Source organism: Prionailurus bengalensis, chromosome B2 (assembly GCF_016509475.1).
Source record: "Prionailurus bengalensis isolate Pbe53 chromosome B2, Fcat_Pben_1.1_paternal_pri, whole genome shotgun sequence".
Classification (NCBI taxonomy): Eukaryota; Metazoa; Chordata; class Mammalia; order Carnivora; family Felidae; genus Prionailurus; species Prionailurus bengalensis.
In genome coordinates, this window is record NC_057349.1 from 117078344 (window position 1) to 117094753 (window position 16410).

The window sequence follows — 16410 nt, forward strand, 5'->3', positions numbered from 1 at the left end:
AAAAAATCATTTATTGGCAATGCTGAATAGCTAGGAGTTATCTCTTCAACATTTATCTCAAATATTATCTACCAAGAAAAGGATAAATTGACTAAAGGTATTTTTATAACTTCCAAGTTAACTACATTTTTTTCATTATAAGTCACATCCCACCTGATACTAAAAGTGAATTAAAAGACCTGATAATAAGTAAGTATATATATCCCATATATAATAGAAATACTAACTTTTGTTTTATAATTTTTTATATTGAGCTACAGGGGGGAAAACCCTAATTACTTTAAAAAGGAAGTTTTTAAAGGTATGGTGCTTCCTCTTTATATTGAAAAAATTTTTGAAGATATAATTTACGTGGGAACAATAATTGGTGAACTAGCGTTTTGTTATTCTAATTTCAAATTGCTCCTTTAGCTCCCAAGAGAATGTTAGGAAGTAATACTTTGCTACATTGGTTTTCTTACTTCACATATGAAATTAGAAAGAACCATAAAACAAAATTATTTAATAGTAGGTGAATATTTTCACATTTAAAGTGGCCTTTCCCATAATTATTTACAACAGTAGGATTTAATAGTACATAAGGGAGACGGTCACTAAACTCTGATCAGTTCTACCTAGCAGTTTAATTCCAACTGGTTTCTTAGAAAGTCAAAACACTTAATTTCCTGTTGCTACAAACAAATACAATAGAACTGACTACTTAACTGTAATATGCTAACAGGCCAGTTTTATGCCTTTGAAGATGGTTCTGACTTGATTATGCATTTTAATAAGGCCAGTAATGAATGAACAATCACTCGAATATCTCCCCAGTATCAAGTCTGGAGCGGTGATGGGTGGGCATTAGGACTAGGGCCAACAGGAGGAAGTCTGGACATAGTTGTGTGAACCTCTTTCCTCCAGTCTCCATTGTCCATTGTTTGCCTCCCCCACCCCTTAATTCAAGGGGCACTTCCTCCCTCCCTGCCCTAACCGTCCTGTTTACATCCCTGCATCCCATCCTGGTCCCCTTTCCTTGCCCCAGTGGCCATACCTTCAGTGTTCTCATTTTAGAGTCTCCACTCCTGATTCTTTAATTAAAATGTGAACGTGAAAGTTATCTCTCTCTTAAAAACAAAAAAAATATTTACTTCTGTGATCAGCAGCTCAACCTATCCCCAAGTCCTGTTCTATAATCCTGCTTTACCAGGATAGTTAAAAAATCATTTTCAGGATGTCTGCCAAATTCATGTTTGGTTTGTTTCACGTCAAATATGTAGATGCCCTATCCTTGTTTTTGTTTTCTCTCTCATTATAATATGAGATCCGCTACCTTATTCCTATCTCCTGCACCACTTAGTTCCACGGGAGACTACAATACATACTGTGGAATGTGTGACGTGTAATGACTAATGCCAAATAATTTGGTTTATCTGCTCACAGAAAAGAGGTGCAGTTGAACTAAAAGTACATTAAGCTTTTCACTTCTGAAAGAATGTATTTATTCTGGCAAGAATTTTCCAGTAAATTTCCATTAAGATAGCATGGGCAGAAAAATGCAAGGGCATTGAGCAACAGCATTGTTACGTAAATATACCTTCTATATCAAGCCCTGCTTTCAAAACATGCATAAGCAAAAATCTAATCACCTAGTGCTAATGAATAGACTCAGTATTTTTCCTTTAATAAGATTCAAAGCTGAATATGTTTTTTACCACAACTCAACAATGTGGAGTCCTATGAAATGGAGAGTTTTTTTGTTTTTTTTTTTCCTTTTTCGAATCATTGGTAAATGTTAGAAGAAAACATTTTCTTTTTTAAACATTAAAGGATGGGGAGGAGGAGGAGGAAACCATTCAGTGGTAGACTACCCTTCTTAGCATGCCAGGTAGGTTACATTTTCTCTAAAAATGTAGGGGAACATTTTTTAAGTTACAGTTTATGTCAATAAATGCGTCATGGCACTTCTTTTCTTAGTACACTCTACATTTGAACTCCATACAGACAACGGCTGAAAGTGTGGCCCTTCTTAAAACTGTCCTGGTAAGAGGCCAGGTAACTAGTTTCCTCTCTTTGGTTATCAGGACTATGTTATCTGGTACCATGTTCATTGTGCAAACTGGGTTCAAGAACATAAAGTAACATCTGCTAGACATAATGAAGTGCAGAGCAGAGATATTTTATATTTCCAAAAGACCCAAGGTAACACATGGTGCTAAAATCAAAGGAACACACGGTTTGTACCACAGGCAACTACCCATCACTTCCACCTGACTTACTGGCAAACAATTGTTCTTCCTCACTTACCCTCCAGAATCCTATGTGTCAATCATCCCAGGGCCACTCTTCAAAAATGCTCACATTCCTCACTTTTTCCAGCTAAAGCCACCAACAGATCTAGACGGTGTCCTCTGATAGAAGTGGCTTCCAGCTGGTTGCAACCTCATGCTCTCGCACGTGTCACAGCATCGTCGCCATGTCTTTTTTTCATGGGCGCTAACATGATCAGCAAATAGTAACTTAAGAGACCCTTACGGGCCTTTATGGAATGTCCTTTCTTTCCCTCTTGCTAGCATGTTCTTATGCTGTGTTTCTAAGAAAAAAAAAAGCGGGGCTTTGTTTCGTTCTATTTTTCCCAGGTATATTTTATCCTATGTTTCTGTGATGTTTTTTCCCCTGGTCAGTGAATTTCAAATGTAATTAGATCATTCAGGCCTCTTATTTACTTTGTCATAAAGAACGTTAAATTGGTCTGACACAACTTGTTCTTCACAGGGAGGTGGATGGTGCCATGCGTTTAGGCTGTGGTCTGCTAGATGAATGAAAGCAAGTTGACTGATGACTCATTCTAGTACCAATGCAGTCAGAGAAATGACATGCAAATATATGAACTGGGGGTAATAACTACCTCTAGGATTCTGGAAAATCACATGACTTATCTAGCCCTAACATTTCCTACCTACAAAATGTAAGGAATACCAATAACCTTGAATGTTTTGTTGTGAGTTATCAAGGGAGAATCCTCCTCCTGAAATCCCTCCTGGGTAACCATGAAGTGGGTGTGGAACTTAGTATCACTGGTCACTGTAAAACTGCTGACTATAAATAACTGCACCTCCCATAGTTTAATAAGGTCACCTTTGCCCTCTTCTAATGTTTAGAAAAATTACTTTTCCTCTCGCAGGGCCATTCTTGAGCAGTCTGGTCTCAGTACTCCTTTATACACTTAAAAACTTTCAAGGACCCTCAAAGAGCTTTTGCCTATATAGGTTATATCTACTGATATACCTATTAGCTATTAAAATTGGGAAAAAATACGAATTCATTTAATGAGAATAATTGACATCTTAACATAAATAACTCTGGGGGAGGGGAAGCCCTATTGTCCATACCAAAAAAAAAAAAAAAAAAGTAGTGAGATGAGTAGCATTGTTTTACATTTTCTGAAAGTGTCTTTAATGTCTGGCTTAAAAGAAGACATCTGGATTTTCACATCTGCCTCTGCATTCAATCTTTTGTGATATTGCGCATCATGTAGTCTCTGGGAAACTTCACTGTGTTCTCATGAGAGAATGAGATTGAAAAAGGCCAATAGTATCTTTGTGTTATTACGAAAACAATTACGATCTCCGAGACCCCTAAAAGGGTCTTGGGACCCCACCCTGCCCCCACCGGGTGTTCCAGGACCACACTCTGAAAATCCCTGTTCCAGTATTTCTCAAAAACACCACCTAATGGGTCTCAAAATGCACTTTTCAATTCTGTGGGCAACACTCCAGAAAGCCTTACTGAAAGAAACAGCCATGCTTTCCTGGTGACTCTTGACCTACTTCTTTGTTTATTTTAGTTTAGTTTCACAGCCTTTCATCAAAACTGGGACTCATTCCAGTGATATACCCATATTTAATTTATATTTCAATGACAAAGAATAGAACGTCATTTAAAATCCTCTACCTTGCCAATGTCTTTCATCATTTGCTTTTATTTATCATGGACAAAGGGGCAGGAATTCTAAGCTTTCCTTTGGGCCAGTGTATTTGAAAATGTGTATTTTCCTTATCACTCCTTGGTCATCCTCACCTCTCCTCTCCCTCAACCATCTCAGGGCAAATTTATTTGCAACTAGGATGTTTCTTTGAACTCATATTTAACTACCTGGTCCGATCTCTACTTTCTGTCCACTCCCCCCCCCCCCAACCCACATCAATACTCCTGTTGTTGCACTCATCAGTCTGTTTGCTGTTCTGCCCCTTCCAAGAGGCACTTCTGTGGCCCAAAGTCTGCTTTCTTGAAGTCTTCTGATGCTAGGATTCGGATTTGTTTGTTTTCTTACAATATCCTCTCCAAAAGAGTTATACTTTCTTTCATGTTCCTTATCCCAACGTTCATTTCAATGCGCAGAAAGAAGTGACTAGGTTGGGGAGAGCCTGGGGGAGCTCAGTCGGTTAAGAGTCAGACTCCTGATTTCTGCTCAGGTCATGATCTCACGGTTCATGAGTTCAAGCCCCGCATTGGGCTCTGCTCTGGCAGTGTGGAGCCTGCTCAGGATTCTCTCTCTCCCCTCTTTCTCTCTCCCTGCCCCTCCCCCCCACTCTCTATCAAAATAAATAAATATTTTAAAAAGAAGTAACTAGTTTGGGAGATACAAAACGGAGGAATATGGTTTATTTTTGTTTCGCTTCTTGTTCTGTTTTTAATGCACCCCCCCAAGAAAAGGTTCTTACAGCATAACTTACCATCAAACATAATGACCAAGTATATTTTAGATAAAGCCATAGTTATTGAAGCATGAACTTTAGAACAGTATTGGATCCTAGGTATTTAAATCTATCCCATCATTTTCTAAATGAGGTAATGAGGCCCCAGGGTTAAATTCTCCCTCAAGTCACCCAGCAAAGTGATGGTAGAACCAAGATTAGTGCCCTCTTTTCTTCTGCAGTTGTCTTATTACACCAAATAGACTAGAAAGGTTAGAATTTCCTTTTTTTTCCTTTGCATCAGACACTCTTTCTCAGTTTGTACCACACATAGCAAAACCCAAAGTGATCATGTTGACACAGCCTATAATTAACGTTTTTAAATGACCAGTATACTTATCTAGAGAAAAATACCTTTTAACAATCAAACCATCTCTCTTTAAAATGCATGATACATCTTTTCCAAGGCATTTTCTAAAATATTCTTTGTGTCACTCTGAGACGTGACTTCACATGTACCTGTTTTTGAAACACCTTCTTTGAAGAACTTGGAAATTTTCAAAAATGGTTTTAACTCACTCTGCTTCTCCCCATGTATTATCTCTGTGTTAAAAAAAAAAACCCAAAAACCAAAAACAGAAAACGTGTTTTCTGCTGTGTGGATTTTTCTTTCACTTGGGCAGTGACATTAAAGAAGTAATCACTGCCATCATGAGATGGTGCCACTATTAATGCTCTGTAATGGCCCCGTCCATCAGAATACACTGAATTTGAATGAGTATGAAGAGCACAGACTACGAATGACCCAAGTCATTTTTTTCCTCTGGGAAGCCTATTGTTTAGCTGAAAGCAGTAATTATTAGAAGCGGTGCTGACATCCAGGAAGAACGAACAGGGACAATGCCGAAGGCAGCAAGAAGTAGATGAGAAAGCAACACCACACCGGCCTCTCCCCACATCCAGGCAGCTTTGAGAACCCAGGAAAAGGGATCCCTTATCTCTTCTATTTGACCCAACTGCTACAGTTTTTGGTTGTTGTTTTTTTTTTTTTTAACGTTTATTTATTTTTGAGAGACAGAGCATGAGTTGGGGAGGGGCAGAGAGAGAGGGAGACACAGAATCCAAAGCAGGCTCCAGGCCCTGAGCTGTCAGCACAGAGCCCGACACGGGGCTTGAGCCCACGAACCATGAGATCGTGACCTGAACCAAAGTCAGACACTTATCCAACTGAGTCACCCGTGCGCCCCTAACTGCTACAGTTTTAAAAATATATGAAGTTATATTTCACATTTCAAGTAAATTTACTTTTCCTCTTCGTATACACTGTCCCTTTCATTGGGGGGGGGGGTGGCGGATAAAAATTAGGCATTATTTCTTTCAGCATTTTATCTCTTTAAAAATAAAAGTCAGTATTTGTACAGCACATTAGTCTTCACTGAACTTCCGTCCCATTTTGACATACAGCAAATCAATGAGCAACTGAATGGATGATCTTCCACTTACACAACACTGCCTAAGCGATACTGAGAGGAGCAGCCCCCTCAGTGACACTGTCAGGAGTTGGTTTTGAAAACCCGGCTTTATCACTTTTACAGAAAACTATGGCAAAGCAACTTACATGCGAATAACACTGAAAGAGCAGGGATAGAGGCAGCTAACACCAGCAGGTCTGACAGAAAGTAGGGAAGGCACAGGACAAAAACATGTGGGAAAGTCAGGAGGCAACCAAGGTATACCGGAAAAAACATCCTTTGTTTCTATCTACAGACACAGGCAGGTACACACAGGGAAAATTATGGGCTAGGGTTACAGCCTTTCCACTTTTAGACCCTCCTTCTGAGTAGAAGTGAGATTCTCTTGGTTCCTGAGCTCCCCAAACTTCTCTCGGGAGGCCCTGCTTCCCCCTCACTTAGAGGCACAAGTAACCAAAAGGGAGCCACGGGGCCTCAAAGCCAAAATCGTCTTCCAAAGACAAGGGTAGAGGGACTTGCTGTGGGGCTTTGACATAAAATGTCAAGATCTCGGGGGCGCCTGGGTGGCGCAGTCGGTTAAGCGTCCGACTTCAGCCAGGTCACGATCTCACGGTCCGGGAGTTCGAGCCCCGCGTCAGGCTCTGGGCTGATGGCTCAGAGCCTGGAGCCTGTTTCCGATTCTGTGTCTCCCTCTCTCTCTGCCCCTCCCCTGTTCATGCTCTGTCTCTCTCTGTCCCAAAAATAAATAAACGTTGAAAAAAAATTAAAAAAAAAAATGTCAAGATCTCGGAACAATGGCCCAAAGCATATCAAACTGAGCTTTGCATATACATTTCATTCAATTATCCATCCCCATGGCTCACATCCACCTGATACGTGTTTCCGTTGGACACATTTCTGCTTAGGGACTCTTTCCTTTCCTTGCTCTGGTTAGCTGTAGAGCCACCTGGAGATTAGACACCAGCAGCCTCTTTGCACTCTGGCCATAGGCTCTCCAGTTGGATCTGTTTTCTAGTTGTTGTTACTCAATTTCATATCTTGATACCTCTCTCCGTGGGGGGTGGAATAAAAGCATTCCCCTGCTTCTTCAGGTTCCCCACAGCCCTTACCACATCCTGCACTGTGATGCTACCTTTTGTGTCCCTTAAGGCAATATCCTGTGTTTTGTTTTTTTCATCTGGGTATCCTTGAGTTCAGCAAACTGCTTGCCATAGCAGATGCTTGTAAATTCTTCAATTATTAATTTAAAATTGTTCAATTATTGTTGCCTCCACAACAACTTCCTTTTAATTCCTAAGGTGATTTTTATTTAACTGCACAAAACTTACAAAGGAGTAAGACAAGAACATGAAAAGTAGACAGTAAAGAAATTAGTCATCAGGAAACCTTAAAAAGGCAATTACTAAGTAATTATTGTATGCCTCTCACTCTTGAGTGTAGTCTGAAAGTAGGCTTCCTTGTGAGGAAATAGAGGTTACAAAACAAAGAGCTGATTTCATGTTAGATTACACCTAATATCAAGTCATAAACAAACACTGGCTTAGGTTTTGTTAAGCTCACATTCCCTGCTTCCGTCCTGTCAACTCAATCTCTCAAATGAATTTTAAAATATTTGTTCAGTGCCTACTATATGTTGGGCACCTTCTCAGAGATGTCTGTTCAACCAAGCTGCTCAAACATTCATCATGAGATAGATTATAAATGCCACCAACACCAGGTACGGGTGGAATTTTCCAGTTCCTCACTAAACTTGTGGCCCAGACAGCCCTGCAGCATAGGCCTCGGGCCTCTGCATTAGCCCAAATGTGCTTCAGGCCATGTGGGGTTCACCAATGCTTTCTCACAAAGAACTCCACTTCCTCTCTGACTACCACTTGGATCTGCTCACCTCCGCTCATGTCCCCCCCCCCTCCCCGCCCCCACCACTCCCTAAACATTTCTGTAGATGCAAACATAATTTGAGGTTACCTCCACAGCCCATCCTGGGATCCCTCCCTTTCATCTGCTCTGTCTCTCTCAGTCTTCGTGGGTTTGGCCTGGGATCCCTCCCTTTCATCTGCTCTGTCTCTCTCAGTCTTCGTGGGTTTGGCTGAAACCCATTCACCGGCCCATTAGTAAGGCTGCTCTTTCCAGAGATGGAGTCCAGTTTCCTCACCACTGCTAATACGTGGTTCTTACTTCACAGCAGTCACGTGGTTTCAACAGTAGTTATCAGCCTCCCAGGTGTTCACCAACCTTTTCTCCATTATGTTTTTATTGCTCTTAACAAATCAATGGTTTTGCCTGTTTCAAAGCTGTGCTCCTCTCAAGGTATCTACGCATTTCCAGAGGTGAAATGAAGAAGATTCACTAATGAAAACCAAAAGTCTTCCCATCTTCCCTGATGATCTTGGACTTGTCATTCAGAAGCTCCCTATCAAGCCTTCTATTAGACCAGAATTTCATCGTTACAGTTTACCAGAGTGCCTTAAACATACATTAATACAAACACATAAATTTACACCAATGTAACCTCCATATAAAATTTAACAATATACTTCAGAATCTGTGATCCAGGAGAGATTTCATTCTGACTATAAGGTAATAAATTACAACTTTTCCAAAATCCTCCTCCAGTTCACAGAGTATTGATTCATAATGCCTGCCATCATACAGCTACTAACAAAACATTTGTTGATATAATACCAAACTATGAACATTAATTTTTTTTGAGAGAGAGAGCGAGCATGAGCCAGGAGGGAAGAGGGAAGTGGGGGGTTGGGGTAGAGAGAGTCTTAAGCAGGCTCCACAGTGAGTGCAGAGCCTGACACAGGGCTCAAGCCCACAACCCTGGGATCATGACCTGAGCTGAAATCAAGAGTCAGTAGCTCAACTGAGTCATTCATGCGCCCCTGAATATTAATACTTTTTTGAAAAAATTTTTAATGTTTATTTTTATTTTTGAGAGACTGAGTGTGAGTGGGGGAGGGATGGAGACAGAGGAAGACACAGAATCCAAAGGAGGCTCCAGGCTCTGAGCTCTCAGCACAGAGCCCAACGCAGGGCTTGAACTCATGAACCATGAGATCATGACCCGAGCTGAACTCAGACGCTTAACCAACTCAGCCTCAGGTGCCTCAACATTAATATTTTTTAATTTAATGTTGGAATAGTACTGAATATAATACTGGTTTTACTTATTGCCTACGGGCAAACCTCTTGCCCTTCATAAAACTTTTATATACATATTAGCATCAACTTTCCTATGTTAATAAAAACATGGACACAAGGCATAGTTGGAAAAAAAAACCTTTTGATAATAACTAAAGACAAAGACATGGGCATATTCTGGAAGAGATGTGGGCATTATTATTAAACTCTTCTTTGGGACTATTTATTGAAATAAGATGGAGAAATCATCTCAGTGGGGCTGTAGAAGTATAAAACCAACCTTCACCAGCCAGCAAAAGAAAGCCGACAAACATTGGAAGAAAATATTAAAAGGGAAAAGATACCTGTGTTAATGCTACATAAATAGGCAGAGGATATTTACACATTATTTCAAAATAATACTGAAGAATAGTAATAAAACAACTGAAAACAGTAGCAACAAAATGACAACTACTTGGCTAAGAAAAAAGAAATCTGCTTCACTTAGGCTACAAAGTAGAATTTTATGGATAGCTCCAAATGACCCTCAAATACCATAATTTTCCACCTGTAATACTGAAGGCCAGGAAGTATTTTTATAAGCCAGGTGCTAAAAGTCAGCTCTGCTGAGTAGATTGGGGGGGTGGGGGGGGGGGGGATAATTTCCACCTAATCAAATAATTTAGCCGAGCTCAGAAACAATTCATCCATGTTTTCACCACATGTCTTCAGCAATCAGTTACAAAGCAGGATATGTGAATATTACAGGGCCATTTTTTCCTCTTTAAATGAGATTATCTAAGGCCCCTCTTGTCTTAGTATGCTTTAAAATCTCAGCTGACCCAACCCAAGACACGGGAGTGCAGGTAGCCTGAAAGATACATGAGAAATAACATGGGCGACTAAAGACCGTTTCTAATCGTTAAATAGTGCTTGGAGTGGGTACTTTAAGTCTAACATTGGAAGGAAAACAAAAGAAAACAAAAATCCCACTAAAATAAATGTTTTCAGTAAAAGCCACTGAGCTCTGTTTAGAATTCAGGAACAGGGTGCAGGGGGCAGTGAGACCTAATGTGACCATGAGGGATGATGGGTAAGGGTTTTATGGAACCTTCAGGGGCTGAGCAGAGGAAATGCAGGAGGTAAAGAAAAAACTAATTTAGTAAGAAAACATAACTAAAGCTATTCATTAGCATGACCACATCATCTAGCAGTATTGCGGGCACACTGAGCTCTGGTAAATGCCACCCACAGGCACATAAAATTCTGGGAAGATTAAATCTGCCAAACTGGAAGAATATGAACCTACCCTAGTTTAATTCCTATCTTAAGAAGAATCTTGAGTCTCCCACTCATCACCAGGCTTATGCTAGCTTACTGTTCACTTGTTGCATACGCAGAGCAGCCAAATTCCCACTTAACCGAAAGCAATATGGCATCTGGGTCCCTAATGCCATTCCCTGTGGGAATCTGAAGCAGACCAAGAAGTTCACAAGTTAATGCCCTTGAGAGTTCCTTCCCTAGCCACGACCAAGGCTCTTGGCACTCTGTAGAAAGTTGATACTAAACCGATGTTCAGCTCAAGGACTGCCACCTCTACTCTTCCATTGCTGTCCCTCTCGCTCTCCTCTACTTCCCCATTGCTCTAGACTTGGGTTCTCCTTTCTGCACATTCCCTACAAAGAAACAGCCCAGACTGATTGATTTCTATTTTTTCCCAAAAGGTCACCTGCCTAGATCACCTCCATGAGCTCTGTGTTCTGCCCTGGCCAAGGCTCCCAGGACCTCACATCCCAGCCAGGTCTGGTGCCAGTGATACTCCTGCCAGAAAAGAGAGGTAGAAGAAAGAACTATGGTCTCACGAAGCTAACACTGTGGAAGAGATTAGCCAATGGGCTACTGAACAGAGCCTCCAGAGACCACGACAGAGTATGAGTAAGCTCTACGAGGAGGATATGAAAGGATTAAGAGGGTGTTGTGCCCACTAGGGCAGAAAGCAGTATTTGTTCGGTATACACCAAAACCATCAGGATGAATGATGGCATCAAAGATTAACTTCCCTTCCTATCTTGCCAGGGTAAGTCTTCGGAAAGACCTATGTGGTCAGATACTTTACAGTAAAGATCCAAGACTGAGAACTGTTTTCTGTTCTTTGTTTCCTTTTCATTTTTTTAATTCAGATGTTGGAGGGCCAACTATTAAGGGTTCCCACCTCATAAAAGACTCCAGTTATTTGCTGAAGCAGGGTTTATAAAGTAACATACATAACTTTTATAAGAAATACTTGCAAAACTCTGAGCATATGCCAACCACTCTCATACAAGAATGTGAATTTCTTCATCCAATAACTTTATGAATAAAAAGTCTCACTGAACAACAATGCCTACATTTATTCATTGGTCTTCCTTCATTACAGATGTCAGTCAGAATCAGAGTTCTGTATTTTAAGTTTTATTTTTAAAAATAACTGTGATTGTGACTTAATAATGAAATTAATCCACATAATGAAGTCTATTTTCCATTTCAAGTAGTAGAGCAGATAACTTAAAAAAAAAAAAGTGGAAGTGGGGCGCCTGGGTGGCGCAGTCAGTTAAGCGTCCGACTTCAGCCAGGTCACGATCTCGCGGTCCGTGAGTTCGAGCCCCGCATTGGGCTCTGGGCTGATGGCTCAGAGCCTGGAGCCTATTTCCGATTCTGTGTCTCCCTCTCTCTCTGCCCCTCCCCCATTCATGCTGTCTCTCTCTGTCCCAAAAATAAATAAACGTTGGAAAAAAAAAAATTAAAAAAAAAAAAGTGGAAGTGACATGAAGTCAATACTTCAATGTTTTGTTTTTAATATTTTTTAATGTTTATTTTGGAGAGAGAGAGGGAGAGAAAGAGGGAGGGAATGCGGGGGAAGGGTAGAGATGGCTGGAGACAACAGAATCCAAAGCAGGCTGCAGGCTCCGAGCTCTCGGCACAGAGCCCAACGCGGGGCTTGAACTCACAAACCATGATATCATGACCTGAGCCCAAGTCGGATGCTCGACGGACTGAGCCACCCGGGTGCACTATACTCCACTGTTTTGGTGGAACGACGCTCCAGAGCTTGGGCCTTGCTTAACAATAAACAGATCACAACGTTGTGATCTACACATCCATTCAACAAATACTCTTCATTAACTGCAAGGCACTATATATGTTGCTGTCTAAAGAAACATAGGACTTCACCTCTGATCCCTTCTAACAGCGGAGGTAAGGCCTATAGAAAATGAACCATACAAGGCAGCACTGGCCTCATGCTATGAGTGGTTCGGCAAGGAGGTGTCGCAGAGCTCACTTCCAGTTAAACAAAGGCCAACACAGATGCCAGAAACTGTAAGAAACATTTGCAGCACAGTAAGAGTAGGTAAGCAGGGAGATTCCAGTCTCTTGCTATACCTCATTCTAATTTTATAAAGTTCTCCCCAGAGCCAACCATGTCTTCCTGTTATTTGATTCAACTTTACTTCCCTCTAATGTAAGCCCATTTCCTCTGAGCAAATAAAGAATTAATCAGTGTCCTCTTTATATTAACCCCTTTGTTGGGAATGGTTTTCAGTCCTTTACTGTATACACTGAAGTGGCCAATGAGTATCATTCCTTTACTTTTTCCGCCTATAGTTTACAAAGCAATGGCTTAGAAATATACCATATAGCACACATGCTTAAGAGCACCTGAGTCATCATGAACTACCCACAGGTAACTGCATATCACCTTCTGAAATTTTCCCGTTGGGCCTTTTTCAGTTGGCTTTTGCCCTGCAGCTGACACCTCCGAGCTGATGTTGATTTTAGAAACAAGAACCTTTTTAGGCTCATGTGGGTGGTCCTTGGCATAGATACCAAAGTTAGAAACCTAATCATAAATGTTTTTTCTTTCCTCACTGAGGCAAGTGAGCACTGTTATTAATTGCTTTCCATGGTTCTGCTTTCTTTTTGAAAAAGCCTTTGCTGATCATTTGCATTAATATTATGCTAATAAAAGTAAGGGAATGCTAACTAATTCAGTCTCCTTAGTAGTAACTAAGGATCAGAGAGAGAGAGAGAGAGAGAGAGAGAGAGAGAGAGAGAGAGAGAGAGAGAAAGGTAATTTGCATATTTTCATGATTGGAGCGAATTGGCATTTAAATACTCGCAACCATTTTTGAAGAGAAATAATAATACATGTTGGGCCAGCCTGAGCAGAAGTAATTTCTCCAGTGGAACCATCTAAAACCCAAGTATTTCAGGACACATTCTGCTTCTAAGCATGAATATCAGATGACAAGGATGAGCATTCAAACACAGGGCAACCATCTGCATCATAAATACATTTCAGTTCCTCTCTGCAGAAGGAATTCATTTACTGTTGAAGGCCATTCACTTCCACTTCTGACTGCTTATTCCTCAAAAAGCTTCCAAGTATTGTGAGAACAATGATTAAAGGAAGATCTTCCATCTGTGCTGCATTAGGCTGCAAGACAGCCCCTCCTGCAGAAACAGCTTTTGCATAATTCATTGTGCCATTTTAAACCCTAATCAGTGAATTGCAATAAGCTATGAAGAGAGTAGAGAAGAGAAACACATTCATTGGCTACCTCCTAAGCATTCACCCAACCCTTGCTTTGGGCTACGGCTCCATGAATCGTAGTGTGCATGTGTGAGTGTGTGAAGAGAGATATACATATATATACATATCTCCCTCTCTATACACACACACACACACACACACACACACACACCCCTTCGCCTTATGTCCATCCAACAGGTTCTTAACTCTCCCCTGAAGTGCTGTCATCACTCCTAGGCCATATTAATGTCCCAAGAAAGAGTATTTCTTAGGTTATTATCACAGGGTGGTTTAGTAAAGAAGATTCTACTGGAAGACAGAAGTTGGTATCTCCAGCTCTGTTGTTCTTTGTGTAAACATGACAGATAATTCACTCAATATGAATAAGAACACCTCAAGTCTCTTCCAATTTTAAAAATTATATAACCCTAATCTGTTCGCACTGATTTTTCACATATAACGCTTTAATGGAACCTGCCACTTTGACTTAGTGTTTCATTTTCCAAAGAAGGGGAAACTATGGTGGTGGGGGATTTCTTGGTGCCCCACTTACCCCTCAACCATAGCAGCTTCACTTGATTTAATTTGGGACCCACCTAAGGATGCACTGGAGGCAGGGGTGCCTGGGTGGCTCAGTTGGTTAAGTGTCCAACTTCGGCTTAGGTCACAATCTCACGGTTTGCGAATTCAAGCCCATGTCATTGGGCCCTGTGCTGACAGTTCAGAGCCTGGAGCCTGCTTCAGACTCTGTGTCTCTCTGCCTGCCCTTCTCTCCCTCCCTCCTTCCCTCCCTCTCAAAAATAAAACATTTTTTAAAAATGCGCTAGGGCACCTGGGTGGCTCAGTCGGTTAAGCGTCCGACTTCAGCTCAGGTCACGATCTCATAGTTCGTGGTTTCAAGCGCCACGTCAAGCTCTGTGCCGAGAGCTCAGAGCCTGGAGCCTGCTTCGGATTCCCTGCTTCCCTCTCTCTCTGCCCCTCCCCTGCTCATGCTCTCACTCTCTCTCCCTCTCAAAAATAAAACATTATTTTTTGTTTGTTTTTTAAAAGCACTGGAGGGGGGTGCCCAGGTGGCTCAGTTGGTTGAGCATCCAACTCTCGATTTCAGCGCAGGTCATGATTTCATGTTCATGGGATTAAGTCCTATGAAGGGCTCCATGCTTCAGCACAGAGCCTGCTTGAAATTCTTTCCCTCCTTCTCTCTCTCTTGAAATAAACTTAACGACTACAGAAAATTAGAAAAACAACTGCCTTAGGCATCTCAAGTTTAAAAAAAACTTGTATAGAATCCTTAAGCTTTAAACACTGAAAAATTAATTAGGCAGAAGGGTTTAATGATGGTAGGCAATGTATATGATTTTGATCCAGCTGAGTAGTGAGAAACTATGCAGGCAGTAGAGTTGAAGACATGGATTGCAAATTGTATAATAGAATTTATCACTTTCCATTTCTCATCACTCCATGGACAATGGTTTTTTAAAAAAAAGTTAACATTTTGAGTTTTTATGGATAGGTGACATTAATATATAGATGAATTATAGTAAAGTCCCTAAGATTTAGTTTGGTGGTTCAGTAAAGAATCAAAAAAAAAAAAAAAAAAACCACAAAAAAACAAAAAAAAAACACTCTTGAAAGACTACAACTTGAAAATGTGAATTTAGTGGTAGTATTTTCAAATAAATGATTTTATTTTTTTTAAAGTAAGTTCTATGCCCAATGTGGGGCTTGAACTCACGATGCCAAGATCAAGAGTCACATGCTCTACCAACTGAGCCAGCCAGGTGCCCCTAAGTGATTTTATTTTTAACTAAATAACTCATAGTGATTGAAAACCTGCCCCTAAACATTAAATACTTGTCTGAATCTTAGAAAGCACAATTGGAGGGTGGTGGGAAACCTTTCTGTATTATTTTGAATATGACAATAAATTATTTTACAACATTGCTATCCAACTGAAATAAAAGGCAAGCCACAAAAGTAATTTAAGATTTTCTAGAGGCCCCATTAGAAAAGTAAAAAGAACAAGGTAAGTGTAATAGTATACTTTATTTAACCTAATATACCCAAAATATTATCACTACAACAGATAATCAATATTAAAATTATTCATGAGATCTTTTACTCTTTTTTTCATTCTAAGTCTTTAAAATCCCGTAACTTCCATTTTGCATTCATCCTTGGACTCGCCACATTTCAAGTGCTCAGTAGTCTCGGGTGGCTGGTGGCTACCTTACTGACAGGGCAGCTACCGAATGAATGAGGCAGTAGACAGGTCCTCTTTGTACAGCTCAATGTATACAAATCACATCACTCCCTCCTACCTCCAACATGCTAGTGCCTGTTTGTCTACAGAATATTCACCTTGTCCTGGACTTAGAAAAAATTTAGTGAAAAACTACTTTACTCCACGCTATGCAAACCTATAGAATTCAGACGTATTTCAGAAAGGCAGATCTCGAATTTAGCAGGCAACAAAGACTCGAGCAATGGGAACTGCAAAACGACTGAAAGTGCTATGGAAGCACAGATTGGGGAAGTCACAAGCTCCAGGTTGGTGACTTGG

At 40.7% G+C, this 16410-nt stretch overlaps 1 protein-coding gene across 1 annotated transcript in view; it reads right to left on the bottom strand.

The window, feature by feature from the left end:
* The window catches only part of ARHGAP18 (Rho GTPase activating protein 18), a 123786-nt gene that overhangs the window by 59678 nt on the left and 47698 nt on the right, over window positions 1–16410 (bottom strand).